Below are 16,163 nucleotides of genomic sequence, written 5' to 3' on the forward strand. Positions count from 1 at the left end.
AATGTCGTCTCAGATTATACTCTTTCAGTACCGCCACACTTTCTCCACACAGAAGACACACAGGTTTTCCAGCTACCTTCGTGAACATATACTCCGACTCCCACCTTGTTTGAAACCCCCGGTTCTCAGTATCCACCTTCCGTTTTGCCATTTTTGATGGGTATCTGAAAGTTAATTTTACTGTGATGCTGACGACTGCTGTGCCAATAAATATTGAAATGAAGCAGCCTACTGCTCGGTGCGTCACCTTTGCATTGTGGGAAATGTAGTATTGGTGCGTGTAAAAGATCTGCGGGCTGCCGGCTTGCTGCGGGCCGGTTCTAATAATAAATCAAGATCATCCCAGGGGCCGTAAAAAACCTTCTTGCGGGCCGGATGTGGCCCGCGGGCCTTGACTCTGACATATGTGCCTTAGAGTTTTTGGGAACAGGAATGATGGTGGTCAGCATGAGACATGTATACATGTGGGGAATACAGACTGGGACAAGGAGAGGTTGAAAATGACTGTGAATATGCCTGCCAGCTGTTCTGCGCATGCTCTAAGAACACGCCCTGGAATACCGTACGACTCCATGGCCTTACAAGTGTTGACCTGATTATAAACATTACTCACATCGGCCTCGGAGAGTGAGATCACCCAGTCCTCTGTGTCAGCTGGGGCCCTCATGCCATCCTCTGTGTTGTTTTTGTCGAATCGTGGATAATATGCATTGAGTTCCTCTGGTAGTGAGGCATCGTTGGGAAAATCACTGCTGGGTCCTCCTTTGTAATGCATAATGGACTGTAGCCTCTGCCACTTTTTCATAACGGGACTTCTCATATTGTTTTGTATCCTTAGTTGTAGCCTCGGGGTTGGCTGCGATAGCCCTGTCCTTGTAGCTTAGCGCCAACCTCTGTGTTAATCCAGGGCTTTTCCAGCAGTCTTGTAGCATAGCCTCCAATACGGAGGACCATTTCCCAACTGAGCGCGTCACGGGTACTTCCTGTTTGAGCTTGTAAACAGGAAGCAGGAGTATAGAGTCGTGATCAGATTTGGCAAGGGGGGGGGGGGGGGGGGGGGGCGAGGGAGGGCCTTGTACGCTTGCTTGTGGGTAGAGTAACAGTGGTCTAGGACTTTTTCGCCCCTTGTGGCGAAGGAGAAGTTTTCATTTATACCTTGGTATAAGACATATTATTAAAACCCATAAATCTGACTGTCATATGTGATCTTCACAAACAAAGGACAACAAAAACAGATCCTGATCAATCTCATTCGTATGCACCACAGGATCTTTTAGAATAGCTTCTTGCTCTGCCTGGCCAAGTGCTCTATTGGGACCACTAACGCTATAGGGTTCATTTGAATAATGTTGACTCTCTAATTGTCCTCTTTCCTTTGATCCGTGTGCCAAATGGCCTCCCATCTGTGCTGCATGTGGAGGTACAGTGGAATACATCTGTGTGCTGTGTGGTGTGTGTGTATGTGTGGAGGTACAGTAGAGTGGGAGGCAGATGTTGGCAGACTGTGTTCATCATTCTCCATGTCATCACAGCATCTGCCTCAATACTCCTCAAGGCATTGTGGTCTAACCACAACAGCTGTTTATCACAGAGAAGGGATGCCAGGGGCTTCCAACACCACTTTACCATCTCCACTTTGTGAGTTACAGTGCCTTCAGAAAATATTCACACCCCTTGACATGTTCCACCCAAAAATTGTGTTACAGCCTGATTTTAAATTGATTAAATTTAGATTTTATGTCACTGGCCTACACACAATACCCCATAATGTTAAAGTGGAATTATGTTTTTTAATTTTTTATGAAAAACATGATGCATTCAACTCCTTTCTTATGTCAAGCCTAAATAAGTTCAGGAGGAAAAATGTTCTTAACAAGTCACATAATAAGTTGCATGGACTGTGTGCAATAATAGTGTTTAGCATGTTTTTGAATGACTAACTCATCTCTGTGACCCACACATACAATTATTTGTAAGGTCTCTCAGCTGAGCAGTGAATTTCATACACAGATTCAACCATTAAATACCAGGGAGGTTTTCCAATGCTTTGCAAAGAAGGGCACATATTGGTAGATGGGTCAAAGTAAAAAAAAAAAAAAAAAGAAAAGACAATTGATATCCCTTTGAGCAATGTAAAGTTATTTATTACACTTTGGATGGTGTATAAATACACCCAGTTACTATAAAGATGCAGACGTCCTTCCTAACTCAGTTGACGGAGAGGAAGGAAACTGCTCAGGGATTTCACCATGAGGCCAATGGTGACAGTTGCAGAATTTATGGCTGTGATAGGACAAAACGGAGGATGAATCAACAACATTGTAGTTACTCCACAATACAACCTAAAAGACAAGGTGAAAAAAAGGAAGCCTATACAGAATACAAATATTCCAAAACATGCATCCTATTTGCAACAAGGCACTAAAGTAAAACTGCTGAATATTTGTCAAACAAATTAACTTTATGTTCTGACTACAAAGCGTTATGTTTGGGGCAAATCTAACACAACACATCACTGAGTACCACTTTTCATATTTTCAAGAATGCTGGCATGCATCATGTTATGGGTATGCTTGTCATCGTCAAGGACTAGGGAGTTTTTTTAAATAAAAATAAACTGAATAGAAGCACAGGCAAAATCATAGAGGAAAACCTGTTTCAATCCGCTTTCCAACAGACACTCGGAGACAAGTTCACCTTTTAGTGGGACAATAACCTAAAAAACAAGGCCAAATCAGTTGCTTACCAAAACGACATTGAATATTCCTGAGTGGCATAGTTACAGTTTAGACTTAAATTGACTTCAAAATCTATGGCAAGTCATGAAAATGTCTGCCAAGCAATGATCAACAACCAAATTGACAGAGCTTGAAATAAAAATAAAAAAAATATTGTACAATCACAGTCTGCAAAGCTCTTAGAGACTTACCCAGAAAGACTTGCAGCAGTGACATGTACTGATTGACTCACAGTACCAGTCAAAAGTTTGGACACACCTACTCATTCAAGGGGTTTTCTTTCTTTTAGAATAATATTGAAGACATCAAAACTATGAAATAACACGTATCGAATCATGTAGTAACCTAAAAAGTGTTAATAAAATCTAAATATATCCTATATTTGAGATTCTTCAAAGTAGCCACCCTTTGCCTTGATGACAGCTTTACACGCTCTTGGCATACTCTCAAGCAGCTTCATGAGGTCGTCACTTGGAATGCATTTCAAACCTCTCTGGGATAGGGGGCAGTATTTTCACGTTCGAATGAAAAGCGTGCCCAAAGTAAACTCCCTGCTAGAAGCTAGGATATGCATATTATTAGTAGATTTGGATGGAAAACACTCTAAAGTTTCTAAAACTGTTTGAATAATGTCTGTGAGTATAACAGAACTGATTTGGCAGGCAAAACCCCGAGCACAATCCATCCAGGGAAAACATTTGTTGAGGTCAATCTGTTTCCATTAGGTTTCTATGGCAAGCCTGTTTTAATAGAAATATGCTTGCAGTTCCTATGGCTACCACTAGATGTCAAGTCTTTAGAAATTGGTTGATGTTTTTCCTTTGAGTAATGAAGAAGTAGCTCTTTCCTTTCTGGGAGTCGAGCCAAGTGGACTCTTTTGTTTGGGGCGCACGACCTGAAGCTCGCTCTACTTTGATTTTATCCGCTATTGAATACCGTTTATCCAGTCTTAAATTTTATCAATTATTTATGTTTTAAAATACCTAAAGTTGTATTAGGAAAATTGTTTGAAATGTTTGGACCAAGATTACAGGTAATTTATTATATACTTTGTAGTCATTTTGGGTGAGATGGAACCGGTGTTTTTCTGAATCAAACGCGCCAAATAAATTGACATTTTGGGGATATAATGACGGGATTAATCAAACAAAAGAACCATTTGTGATGTTTATGGGACATATTGGAGTGCCAACAGAAGAAGATCTTCAAAGGTAAGGCATGAATTATATCTGTCACACCTTGACCACAGTTTGCTTTTTATGTTTCTATGTTTTGGTTGGTCAGGGTGTGATCTGAGTGGGCATTCTATGTTGGATGTCTTGTTTGTCTATTTCTATGTCTGGCCTGATATGGTTCTCAATCAGAGGCAGGTGTTAGTCATTGTCTCTGATTGGGAACCATATTTAGGTAGCCTGGGTTTCACTGTGTGTTTGTGGGTGATTGTTCCTGTCTCTGTGTTTGCACCAGATAGGACTGTTTAGGTTTTCACACATTTATTGTTTTGTTAGTTATTTCATGTCTAGTGCCTTTATTAAAGAACATGAATAACCACCACGCTGCATTTTGGTCCGCCTCTACTTCACCACAAGAAGACCGTTACAATATCGTTATTTCTGAGTTTTGTGTCGTGCCTGGCGGGTTGAAATATGATTGTTATGTGTTTGTTTGATGGGGTGCTATCCTCAGATAACAGCATGGTTTGTTTTCGCCGTAAAGCTTTTTTGAAATCTGACACGGTGGCTGGATTAACCTCTCTGATCTACCCATCTCTCGCAAATGAAATGAAATAAATATGCTAGCTCTCAAGCTTAGCCTTTTGTTAACAACACTGTCATCTCAGATTTTCAAAATATGCTTCTCAACCATAGGAAAACAATAATTTGTGTAACAGTAGCTAGCTAGCGTAGCATTTAGCGTTAGCATTATCGTTAGCATTTAGCATGCAACACTTTCACAAAAACCAGAAAAGCATTCAAATAAAATCATTTACCTTTGAAGAACTTCAGATGTTTTCAATGAGGAGACTCTGTTAGATAGCAAATGTTCAGTTTTTCCTGAAAGATTATTTGTTTAGGAGAAATCGCTCCGTTTGGTGCGTCACGTTTGGCTACCAAAAAAAAACGAAAATCCAGTCATCAATTACGCCAAACTTTTTTCCAAATTAACTCCATAATATCGACTGAAACATGGCAAACGTTGTTTAGAACCAATCCTCAAGGTGTTTTTCACATATCTCTTCGATGATATATCCTTCGTGGAAGTGTACGTTTCGTTCTGAATCCCAGGACAAAATGACCGCAACTGGAGATTACGCACGAATTTAGATAAAGGCCACCGGGCGGACCCCTGGAAAATGTAGTCTCTTATGGCCAATCTTCCAATGATATGCCTACAAATATGTCACAATGCTGCAGACATCTTGAAGAAACCACAGAAAACACATGGTCGTTCCTGCTGCATTCACAGCCATATAAGGAGACATTTGAAAACAGAGCTTCAGAGATTCTGCTCATTTCCTGTTAGACGTTTCATCTTGGTTTCGCCTGTAGAATGAGTTCTGTGGCACTCACAGATAAAATCTTTGCAGTTTTGGAAACGTTAGTCTGTGTTCTTTCCAAAGCTGTCAATTCTATGCATAGTCGAGCATCTTTTCGTGACAAAATATTGCGCTTAAAACGGGCACGTTTTTTTATCCAATAATGAAATAGCGCCCCTATAGGCTTAACAGGTTAAAGAAGTTAAGCTTTATTTTGGTCTATTGTACTTGTGATTGTATGAAAGTTAAATATTTATAATAATTTAATTTGAATTTGGCGCTCTGCCATTTCACCGGATGTTGTCAAATCAATCCCGCTAACGGGATTTGATCCATAAGAAGTTTTAACAGGTGTGCCTTGTTAAAAATTATTTGTGGAGTGTATTTCCTTCTTAATGCGTTTGAGCCAATCAATTGTGCTGTGACAAGGTAGGGGTGGTATACAGAAGATAGCCCTATTTGGTAAAAGACCAAGTCCATATTTTGTCAAGAACAGCTCAAATAAGCAAAGAGAAATGACAGTCCATCATTACTTTAAGACATGAAGGTCAGTCAATCTGGAAAATGTCAACAACTTTGAAAGTTTCTTCAAGTGCAGTCGCAAAAACCATCAAGCGTTATGATGAAACTGGCTCTCACGAGGTTCTCCACAGGATGGGAAGACCCAGAGTTACCTCTGCTGCAGTAGATAAGTTAATTCAAGTTACCAGCCTCAGGAATTGCAGCCCAAATACATTTTTCATAGAGTTCACGTAACAGACACATCTCAACTCATCTCAATTTTTTTAAACAAGACAATGACCCAAAACATCTCCAGGCTGTGTAAGGGCTATTTGACCAAGAAGGAGAGTGATGGAGTGCTGCATCAAATGACCTGGCCTCTACAATCACCCAACCTCAACCCAATTGAGATGGTCTGGGATGAGTTGGACAGCAGAGCGAAGGAAAAGCAAAGCTGTCATCAAGGCAAAGGGTGGCTACTTTGAAGAATCTCAAGTATAAAATATATTTTGATTTGTTTAACACTTTTTTTTGTTTACTACATGATTCCTTATGTTATTTCTTAGTTTTGATGTCTTCACTACTATTCTGCAATGTAGAAAATAGTAAAAATAAAGAAAAACCCTTGAATGAGTAGGTGTGTCCAGACTTTGGACTGGTACAGTATGCAAATGAGACATGAAACATGTTTTCACTTTGTCATTATTGGGAATTGTGTGTAGATGGGTGAGATTTTTTTTGAATCCATTTTGAATTCAGGCTATAACACAACAAAATGTGGAATGAGTCAAGAGTTATGAGTACTTTCTGAAGGCACATTACATACAGGAGAGTTTACCGAGCAGAGGATTTAACAATATTTCAGACATGTGTACAATAACATTGATATCCAATGTTTCTTTTTTACTCTATGTTCATTCACCAGTCAGGGACATTCTATTGTGCTGATGAAGGACAAAATATGTTATGCATCGCCAAGTCCTGGCAATAAAACTGTGAGTCCCATATACTGTACCATGATAACATCATACATAATCAGATCTTTCAATACTGTTTGTAAACAGGCTAATAATATTTCCAGTTTGTAGTTTGTCATTTATAGCATAGCCATACATGCCAGATAAATGTGATAAAGGGCTATGTACAGGATCATATCTCTATCCATTGCGCTACAGTTGTTGGCTTGTAGCATCGACATTTCATGCTTCTCACATTGCCCTTAACCTTTGAAACCCAATGAGGATGAGACAGGGAACATGCATTTGTCATTTATGACAAAGAACCATGAAATGTCAACGCTACAAGCCAACAACTGTGGAGCCATTGATATGATCCTGTACATAACATTTTATGTGGGGGACAGGGAATCAATCTGTGTCTTTCATTTTGAAAATGATTAGGTCTGCTGTGTATGCTTCTGTAAAAAGCCATTTGATTTCTGAAACAAATGACCGCCAATATATGTCAAGCCCGTCAATATGTCAAAGGTAACCTTTTGAGGAAATTTATGAAATTAGAATGCCCAGACAAGATTTGAGAGCAGTGGAGTGTATCATCACTGGTCATCAGTTTGAAGCTATACCGTCCAGTGGTTTTAATTTGCAGCCACAGAATTTGAGTTGATATAGGAAGTCAGTGGAAAGGCTTGTGTGAAGAAAATTGGTATTCACAGCCACAGCTTCATAGGAAACGGTATGTTTTTTGTAAACTTTAAAAAGGATAGTGTCAAAGCAGATAATCCTGACTAAACAATGAGGGGTTAGATGATAAGATGTTAAAGGTCATTTTACAATAGTTCCTGTCATGCCTGATCGTGACTTGTTGTACATGTCACTTGTTATCCACATTGTATTAGGCGGTACACAAGAAAGGGTCTGTGGAGGTACAGATAAACCAGTCTTGATTGTTCCACCAATTAATTAGGGAACATCCGTCGTAAATACTGGGGACTGCTTTAGACCTGTCTGTCCATATTCTGTACAGTAACTTGTTCACACAAATCTACCATTAGTAAATGCATGATCTTAAACGATACATTTCAAGTTGTCTGTCAAGTATCTCATTGTAGTTTTCAACCATACATTCATGACATCTTCCAATGAGAGTGTTGTCTCACTCCCCAGAGATTTCTAAGAAATATATGGATGAACAGTCCTCATTTATTATATGTAAATTCTTAACATAAGGTGTATGATTTGTCCACGGCACTCATATAAATTCCACCGTTTATATTCCCAAAGAGAAGTCTTTCTGTGCCAATATGGGAACACTGGGTCTTCCAGCTGAGAGAGATCATTTGTTCTTTGATCTATGCCTGAGGTTTCAGCTTTCACAAGCACAAATGCAAACTGTGGCCTGCTAAATAGCTCCTTCTGTTGACATTCCTTATGTATTTTTTATGTGGAGCTCATGAAAAGTTTTCAGAGATTCAGATTGCACAGCGGATATGTTATGCATATTCACCAGACAGATTTTCTCTGTCAGATCTGCCCAAATCATGAAAATAGGATAAGTTCCTCTTGTTACAGTTGGGATTTCATCTCTAATTTGAATGAAATGTTTAATGAGTTGGAGGTTCTGTAGTGTGTATTGCATTCATTAACTATTCATAGCTACCAATGCTTGAGAGGTAAAATACTGTTAGGTTTAATATTCTTACTGTATGTGCAGTGGCGGAACTAGAGTTTTCTACATTGCTACTTCAGGGGTTCCATAGTCCATGACAGAAAATGAGCGTGTAACCCTAACCTGGCATCTAAAGAGCAGTGATAATTCACTTAACCTGGAGATCTTCAATATGGCAGATAGTGTGGTCCAAAAGGGTTACTTCACTAGAATTCTTTAACATATTATGAATAGTCAGTGTCTCTACCTCAGAACTGCAGCTGAATTTCTTTCTCTCTCACATACGCATGCACGCATGCACGCATGCACGCGCGCGCACACACACACACACACTGGAGAAACTCTCCTGTAGCGCTGTCTTAGGCGTCTCACAGTACGGACATTGCAATTTATTGCCCTGGTCACATCTGCAGTCCTCATGCCTCCTTGCAGCATGCCTAAGGCACGTTTACGCAGATGAACAGGGACCCTGGGCATCCTTCTTTTGGTGTTTTTCAGAGTCCGTAGAAAGGCCTCTTTAGTGTTTTAAGTTTTCATAACTGTGACCTTAAGACAGGGTCCTGAAAAAGGGACTTTCTTTTTTTGTTTGAGTTTAGTTACCCCACATTCGTATAGTGAACATTCGTATATTGTAGCTAAACATTTGAAAAGTGTAACTTATGACACTGCACTGTTTATGCGTGTACTACTAGCACAGATGTAAACATAATGTTAGGCAAAATTGGGAACCAATTTCTCTAATCTGATTAACTGTCTGTTAAAACCTCTTAAGTCTACCCCTTCCTTTTTCGAACATTCTGTTAAAAATCGCGCAACTTTTCAGCGTCCTGCTACTCATGCCAGGAATATAGTATATGCATATGATTAGTATGTGTGGATAGAAAACACTCTGAAGTTTCTAAAACTGGTTAAATCACGGCTGTGACTATAACAGATTGTGTGTTTCATTGAAAAACGCAAGAAAAACTGCTCTCTGAAAGCTAAAAATAATTTCCATAAGTCACTTTCATGGGTTGTTAAAAGGGCACAAAATGTAATATCGACCTGCATGCAATTCATACAGATTCCACACGATGTCGCCATTGTCGTCATTTTCAATGGATTTTTTTGTTGGAAAATCCATCTAACTGGATTCCGTTTCTTCCGGTCTCCACCAGGATGTTTTCAATGTGCACATTGGCAGCCATTGATTTGCAGACGAGGAGCTATTGAATATACATCGCCCTGTAATCATTTTGATAGATTATAAACGTTTACTAATACCTAAAGTTGGATTACAAAAGTATTTTGAAGTGTTTTGTGAAAGTTTATCGTCAACTTTTTTAATTTTAAAAAATGACGCAGCGTTTAAAAACAATGTTTTTTTCTGAATGACACAGCTTCCATAGAAAGCTATTTTGGGTATATATGGACCGATTTAAACGAAAAAAAAGACCCAATAGTGATGTTTATGGGGCATATAGGAGTGCCAAGAAAGAAGCTCGTCAAAGGTAATGAATGTTTTATATTTTATTTCTGCGTTTTGTGTAGCGCCGGATAAGCAAAGTCTTTGTTTACGTCGCATTCAGGCATTTTGAGGTGTTGCATGCTATCAGATAATAGCTTCTCATGCTTTCGCCGAAAAGCATTTTAAAAATCTGACTTGTTGGCTAGGTTCACAACGAGTGTAGCTTTAATTCAATACCCTGCATGTGAATTTTGATTAAGGTTTGAGTTTTAACGAGTACATTTAGCATTTAGCGTAGCGCATTTGCATTTCCAGGTGTCTACTTGAGACATCTGCGTCTCAAGTAGGAGCAAGAAGTTAATGGAGCCAAAGGTCTAACGTTAACTCACACAGCAACTCAACTTTCGTAAAAATTGTTCAGGAAACCTAAACCCGATGCTAAACCTAAAACTTACTTCAAATATGATGCTTTCGCCAATAGCAAAAAGATCTCATGGAGCTGTGGAAATATTCTCTCTTCTTCTTCTGTATGTTCTTCTGATTCTTCTTCTTCTGTATCTCACAACCAACGTTAATATTCCCTCTTCCTCGTCCTCGATTTGAAAGATGCGCTGCCAAACGTCAAAGTAAATGCGTCTTTCAACAAGAGGTGAAATGAGGTCTATCAGCATCAAACTGCCATTCGCAAATTACATTTTGGGGTGGCCATTCAGATGTCAAGGGTGTCCAGTGTCACCCCGGACACCCTTCTGGCTCCGCCCCTGTGTATGTGTAGTATTGTCTGTAAGTGGGCCACACAGAATACATTCTCCTTTCAACATGTTATTGTCCTTGATGCTTTGGGTTGCCTGAGGTACTTGAGTAACTCGTTTTCCGTGATAAAAAATATGCAGAAAAAATAAAGTGTCCTTTATCAGTAGATGTTTTGAGCTGTGACATGCCACATGTTACCACCGAAGAGTGAAGTGGAGGGTTTCAACCACTGTCAATTTCATCCATGGTCCGGTCGGCTCTGACAACAAACTGTGGAACAATGTTTTTGTCTTATTCCATCTGACCGGTTATAGTTGACAAGAGAGTGCTGTGTTGAAATGTATCTGAACTGAGATGATGAAATGTGTGTCTGATCAGCAATGAAATAGCAAAGAATCATGAGGTAGTCTAACATTGAACAGTCTGCTGAGTGCCTCTCCAACTACTGCATCAAACGGGGTTAATTCTGTCCATGGTCATTTCAGATTACATTATAAACTCCATTATGCCCAATTAAATGCACTAACAGCACTCAATGAATTGATCACATATAATACTGAGCTTGACTTTTCCTGTTGACTTCGTCATAACCTACTGTTGGATTCCTTCCATAGATCTCATTACTAATTGGCTAATGAGTCAATTTAATAGGAATGGGTCCAATCTATAATAGGCAATTGAAGGGTTTTCTTCCACCTGGACACTAATACTTCATGACCAAGGACATTACACAAAACACACACAAAAATAGACATTTGTTTTATTTACAATGGGGTCCGAAATGATTGACACCCTTGAAAAATATGAGCAATAATGACTATAAAATAAATAATTCATAGCGATAGCGAGCTGTGTTGTATGCTCAAAATAATTGGGAAATTATATTATTTTATACAAATACATTTGCTCAGAGATAGAGATTTGAGAATCACATGTAATACTTTTTTTTCAGAAATATAGGGGTCAAAATTATTGCCATCCCTAAATATTCTTATAAATCTTGTAAATGCCCCAAAAATTCCCAATAGAAATGAATGGTAAATAAGGTGTCGTTTTGGAGTCACTTTCATTTGAAATAAGAATAGAATACCTTTCTTAACACTTCTACATTAATGTGGTTACTACCATGATTACGGATAATCCTGAATTAATATTGAATAATGATGACTATGAAAGTTACAGAGGGTTAAAGATCATACCCACAAGACATGCTAATCTTCCGTGTTATTGGTAATTGTGAAAGGTTTAATGGCCAATTGCAGTTTTTATTGGGCACAAAATCAACAGAAACACAACCAAAACTAACTGCAAATGCTCCCAACAGAGAGAATACAGTAGACGGCATGTGTCAAAAAGTGATTGATGAGGTATTTTATGGGTCACGTGTTTATGCCCATATATGTACATGCTGGACGGAAGTTCTCACGGTATTGAGTGAGTGTTTATGTAACCTGATAGTGCAGCTGTTCCTTTGAAGTAAAACCTGTGTTTACATTAAAGCTGTCAAGGTGATTGATGGGTAGTGACCTCGTTGAACTGTGGAATGTGTTTGAAGCAATGTTTTTTTTCTAACCAATTCAGCAGTACACAAGACAACACAACATTAAACAATACAATACGGTGACAAACCGTCCCCACAAACCACAAACTGTTAGGGCCTACATAAAGCTATCCCAACAGCAGAGCTTTCTTTTCAGCACCATCGAGTGAATCCTTACCACCACTACACCTGGCTATCAGCGGAGTCTTGTCTGGCAGCGAAACAGTTCATTGAGCCTCATATACTGCCTTTTTTTTAAACATAGCTGATATGGCTGACTTGCTTAAACAAATGTGGTTTCTACTGTCAATTGTGATGTACAAACTATAGCATAAGGGAACACCGAGTGGATAAGAGGCAAGCCATAATTTCGATTAAAACATCAATGAGCTGGCTAGGACGGACGTAGTCAATTTAACTACTTGTTCAGCACTTTTGAAATGTACAGCAACATAATTCAGAACATGGGCCATTCTTACAGTATTCTATGGTTCATTTATTTATTTAAATGAAGGGGACATATAAGCAGACAATGAAAGCTCTTACAGTATTCAATGATTATATTTCTCTAAAACAGGCTATAGGCTAAAATGTTCAACACCAAGTCAGAACAGTAGGCTAAGTTATGAGGGGGAAAGGGATCAAATTATTAGAGTGTGGCACATGGTCTGCTAACAGCTTACTACACAACATACACTTAGTATTACTTTCTTAGCTACAGTATGGCATATAACATAATTTATGCAGCAGCATACAATACATTTTTGGAATCATCCTGTTATGCTGTGCTCACTTGAACAGGAAGGTGGAAAGGCGGTCCTTCTTTTGGGCAAATCTTTTCATCAAACTTTGTCATCGAAGTCTGGCATTCTATAGATTAGTTGTGCTTTCAAGACAACTGGGAACTGAAAAAAGGTTGAATCATGACATCAGTGATCTTCAAGTCGGAGCTCTAAAAAGAGGCCATTGTTCCCGACTTCGGATTCCAAGTTGGATGATTGTTCAAAACATATTTTTTCAGAGTTACCAGTTGTCTTGAACTCACTGAAGTCATATTTCCCAGTTACGATTTAACAGTTGTTTTGAACGTGGCAGAAGTCAAAAGAGACCCTTAACTTCTTATGGCTGGGGGAGAGTATTGAGTATCTTGGATGAATATGTTGCCCAAACTAAACGGTCTGCTCCTCAGTCTCATTTGCTAATATATGCATATTATTATTAGTATTTGATAGAAAACACTCTAAAGTTTCCAAAACTGTCAAAATATTGTCTGTGAGTATAACAGAACTGATATTGCAGGCGAAACCCTGAGGAAAATCAAACAAGGAAGTGGCTTCTATTTTGAAAACTCCATGTTCCATAGCCTGCCTTTGCTCCATTTAAAGGGATATCAAACCAGATTCATGTTCCTATCGCTTCCTCAAGGTGTCAACAGTCTTTAGACATAGTTTCAGGCTTTTATTTTGAAAAATGAGCGAGAAAGATAACATTGTGTCATTGTAAGGCCGGGTGCCAGCAGCGTTTTGTATGTGTAACAGAGCTTGGGCAGCCATTGCCTTTCCCTCTCCGACTGAAAAAGACAGTTGCGGTTGATATATTATCAATTATATATTTTAAAAACGACCTGAGGATTGATTATAAAAAACGTGTTCATAATGTTTTGTCGAGCGATCAATAAACTTACACAAACGCTTGGATTGCTTTCGTGTCAAAATCTGACACGACAGGTGGATTAACAAAAGGCTAAGCTGTGTTTTGCTATATTGCACTTGAATATTTTTAGTAATATTATTTGAATGTGGCGCTATGCAATTCAGCGGTTGTTGATGACAATTATCCCGTTAACGGGATGGCAGCCATAAGAAGTTAAACCCAGACTTGGACCACACACACATGCCACTGAAATAGCAGGCTAGTGCTTGCTTTGCAATGCTAGCATTTAGCAACTGATTTCTTCCAAACCACTCATTGTTGAGTTGTCGATTTCCAACGTGTTGTGTAATGTTTATGTCCAATGGCCGATAAGCACCGATACGTTTTATCTATAATTTATCTTCAAATGACAACGATTAAAAAGGATTTTCAGGAAGATTGTTGACTTGATTCATGATGATGACTGCTTGTCTAGCTTGCTAGCTAAGATTTTGAAAGTATGATGTCAATTCAAAGCTACGAAATGTATGAGTCCACGTGTTAATGTGTCACCTTGAATTATAAAACCAGTGATCTGCCATATATAGTTGAAGTCGGAAGTTTACATACACTTAGGTTGGAGTCATTAAAACTAGTTTTTCAACCACTCCACACATTTCTTGTTAACGAACATTATTTTTGGCAAGTCATTTAAGACATCTACTTTGGCATTGACACAAAGTAATTTTTCCAACAATTGTTTACAGACAGATTATTTCACTTTTAATTCACTGTATCAAAATTACAGTGGGTCATAAGTTTACATACACTAAGATGATTGTGCCTTTAAACAACAATTTCCAGAAAATTATATCATGGCTTTAGAAGCTTCTGATAGGCCAATTGACGTAATTTGACTCAATTGGAGGTGTGCCTATGGATGTACTTCAAGGCCTACCTTCAAACTCAGCCATGATGTCAAGCCTCTTGCTTGACATCATGGGAACATCAAATTAAATTAGCCAACACCTCAGAAAAGAAACGTAGACCTCCACAAGTATGGTTCATCCTCGGGAGCAATTTCCAAACACCTGAACGTACCACGTTCATCTATACAAACAATAGTACGCAAGTATAAACACCATGAGACCACGCAGCCGTCATACCGCTCAGGAAGGAGACACGTTCTGTCTCCTGGAGATGAACGTACTGTGGTGTAAAAAGTGCAAATCAATCCCAGAACAACAGCAAAGGATCTTGTGAAGATGCTTGGAGGAAACAGGTACAAAGTATCTATATCCACAGTAAAACAAGTCCTTTATCAACATTATCTGAAAGGTCGCCCAGCAAGGAAGAAGCCACTGCTCCAAACCGACATAAAAAAGCCAGACCACGGTTTGCAACTGCACATGTGGACAAAGATCGTACTTTTTGGAGAAATGTCCTCTGGTCTGACAAAGCAAAAAATAGAACTGTTTGGCCATTATTACCATTGTTATGTTTGGAGGAAAAAGGGGAAGCTTGCACGCCGAAGAACACCATCCCAACCGTGAAGCACGGGGGTGGCAGCATCATGTCGTGGGGGTCCTTTACTGCAGGAGGGACTAGTGCACTTCACAAAATAGATGGCATCATGAGGATAGAAAATTATGTGGATATATTGAAGCAACATCTCAAGACATCAGTCAGGAAGTTAAAGCTTGGTCGCAAATGGGTCTTCCAAATGGACAATGACCCCAAGCATACTTCCAAAGTTGTGGCAAAATGTCTTAAGGACAACAAACCCTGACCTCAATTCTATATTTAATTTGTGGGCAGAACTGAAAAAGCGTGTGCAAGCAAGAAGGTCAACAAACCTGACTCAGTTACACCAGCTCTGTCAGGACAAATGGTCCAAAATTCACCCAACTTGCTTGTGGAAGGCTACCCGAAACATTTGACCCAAGTTAAACAATTTAATGGCAATGCTACCAAATACTAATTGAGTGTATGTTATCTTCTGACACACTGGGAATTTGATGAAAAAAATAAAAGCTGAAATAATCATTTCCTCTATTATTCTGACATTTCACATTTCATAAAATAAAGTGGTGATCCTAACTGACCTAAGACAGGGAATTTTTACTAACATTAAATGTCAGGAATTGTGAAAAATGTATTTGGCTAAGGTGTATGTAAACTTCCGACTTCAACTGTATAACACCATTTTATCTGTGGCCAATGACCTTGAGCGTTGGATGGGCACTTTTAATGTATATCTATGGCAGCACCCAAAGGGCCAGAATTTTCCAGCCCTGCCCGTGAATTTTGCTTTGACAGTGTCCCTATGAGTGACAGAACACTGAGACAATCATGGCGCAACTAGAGAACATTTACTAGCCCTACACTCCG

This window comes from Oncorhynchus clarkii, chromosome 24, assembly GCF_045791955.1.
Source record: "Oncorhynchus clarkii lewisi isolate Uvic-CL-2024 chromosome 24, UVic_Ocla_1.0, whole genome shotgun sequence".
In the NCBI taxonomy this organism is placed as follows: domain Eukaryota; kingdom Metazoa; phylum Chordata; class Actinopteri; order Salmoniformes; family Salmonidae; genus Oncorhynchus; species Oncorhynchus clarkii.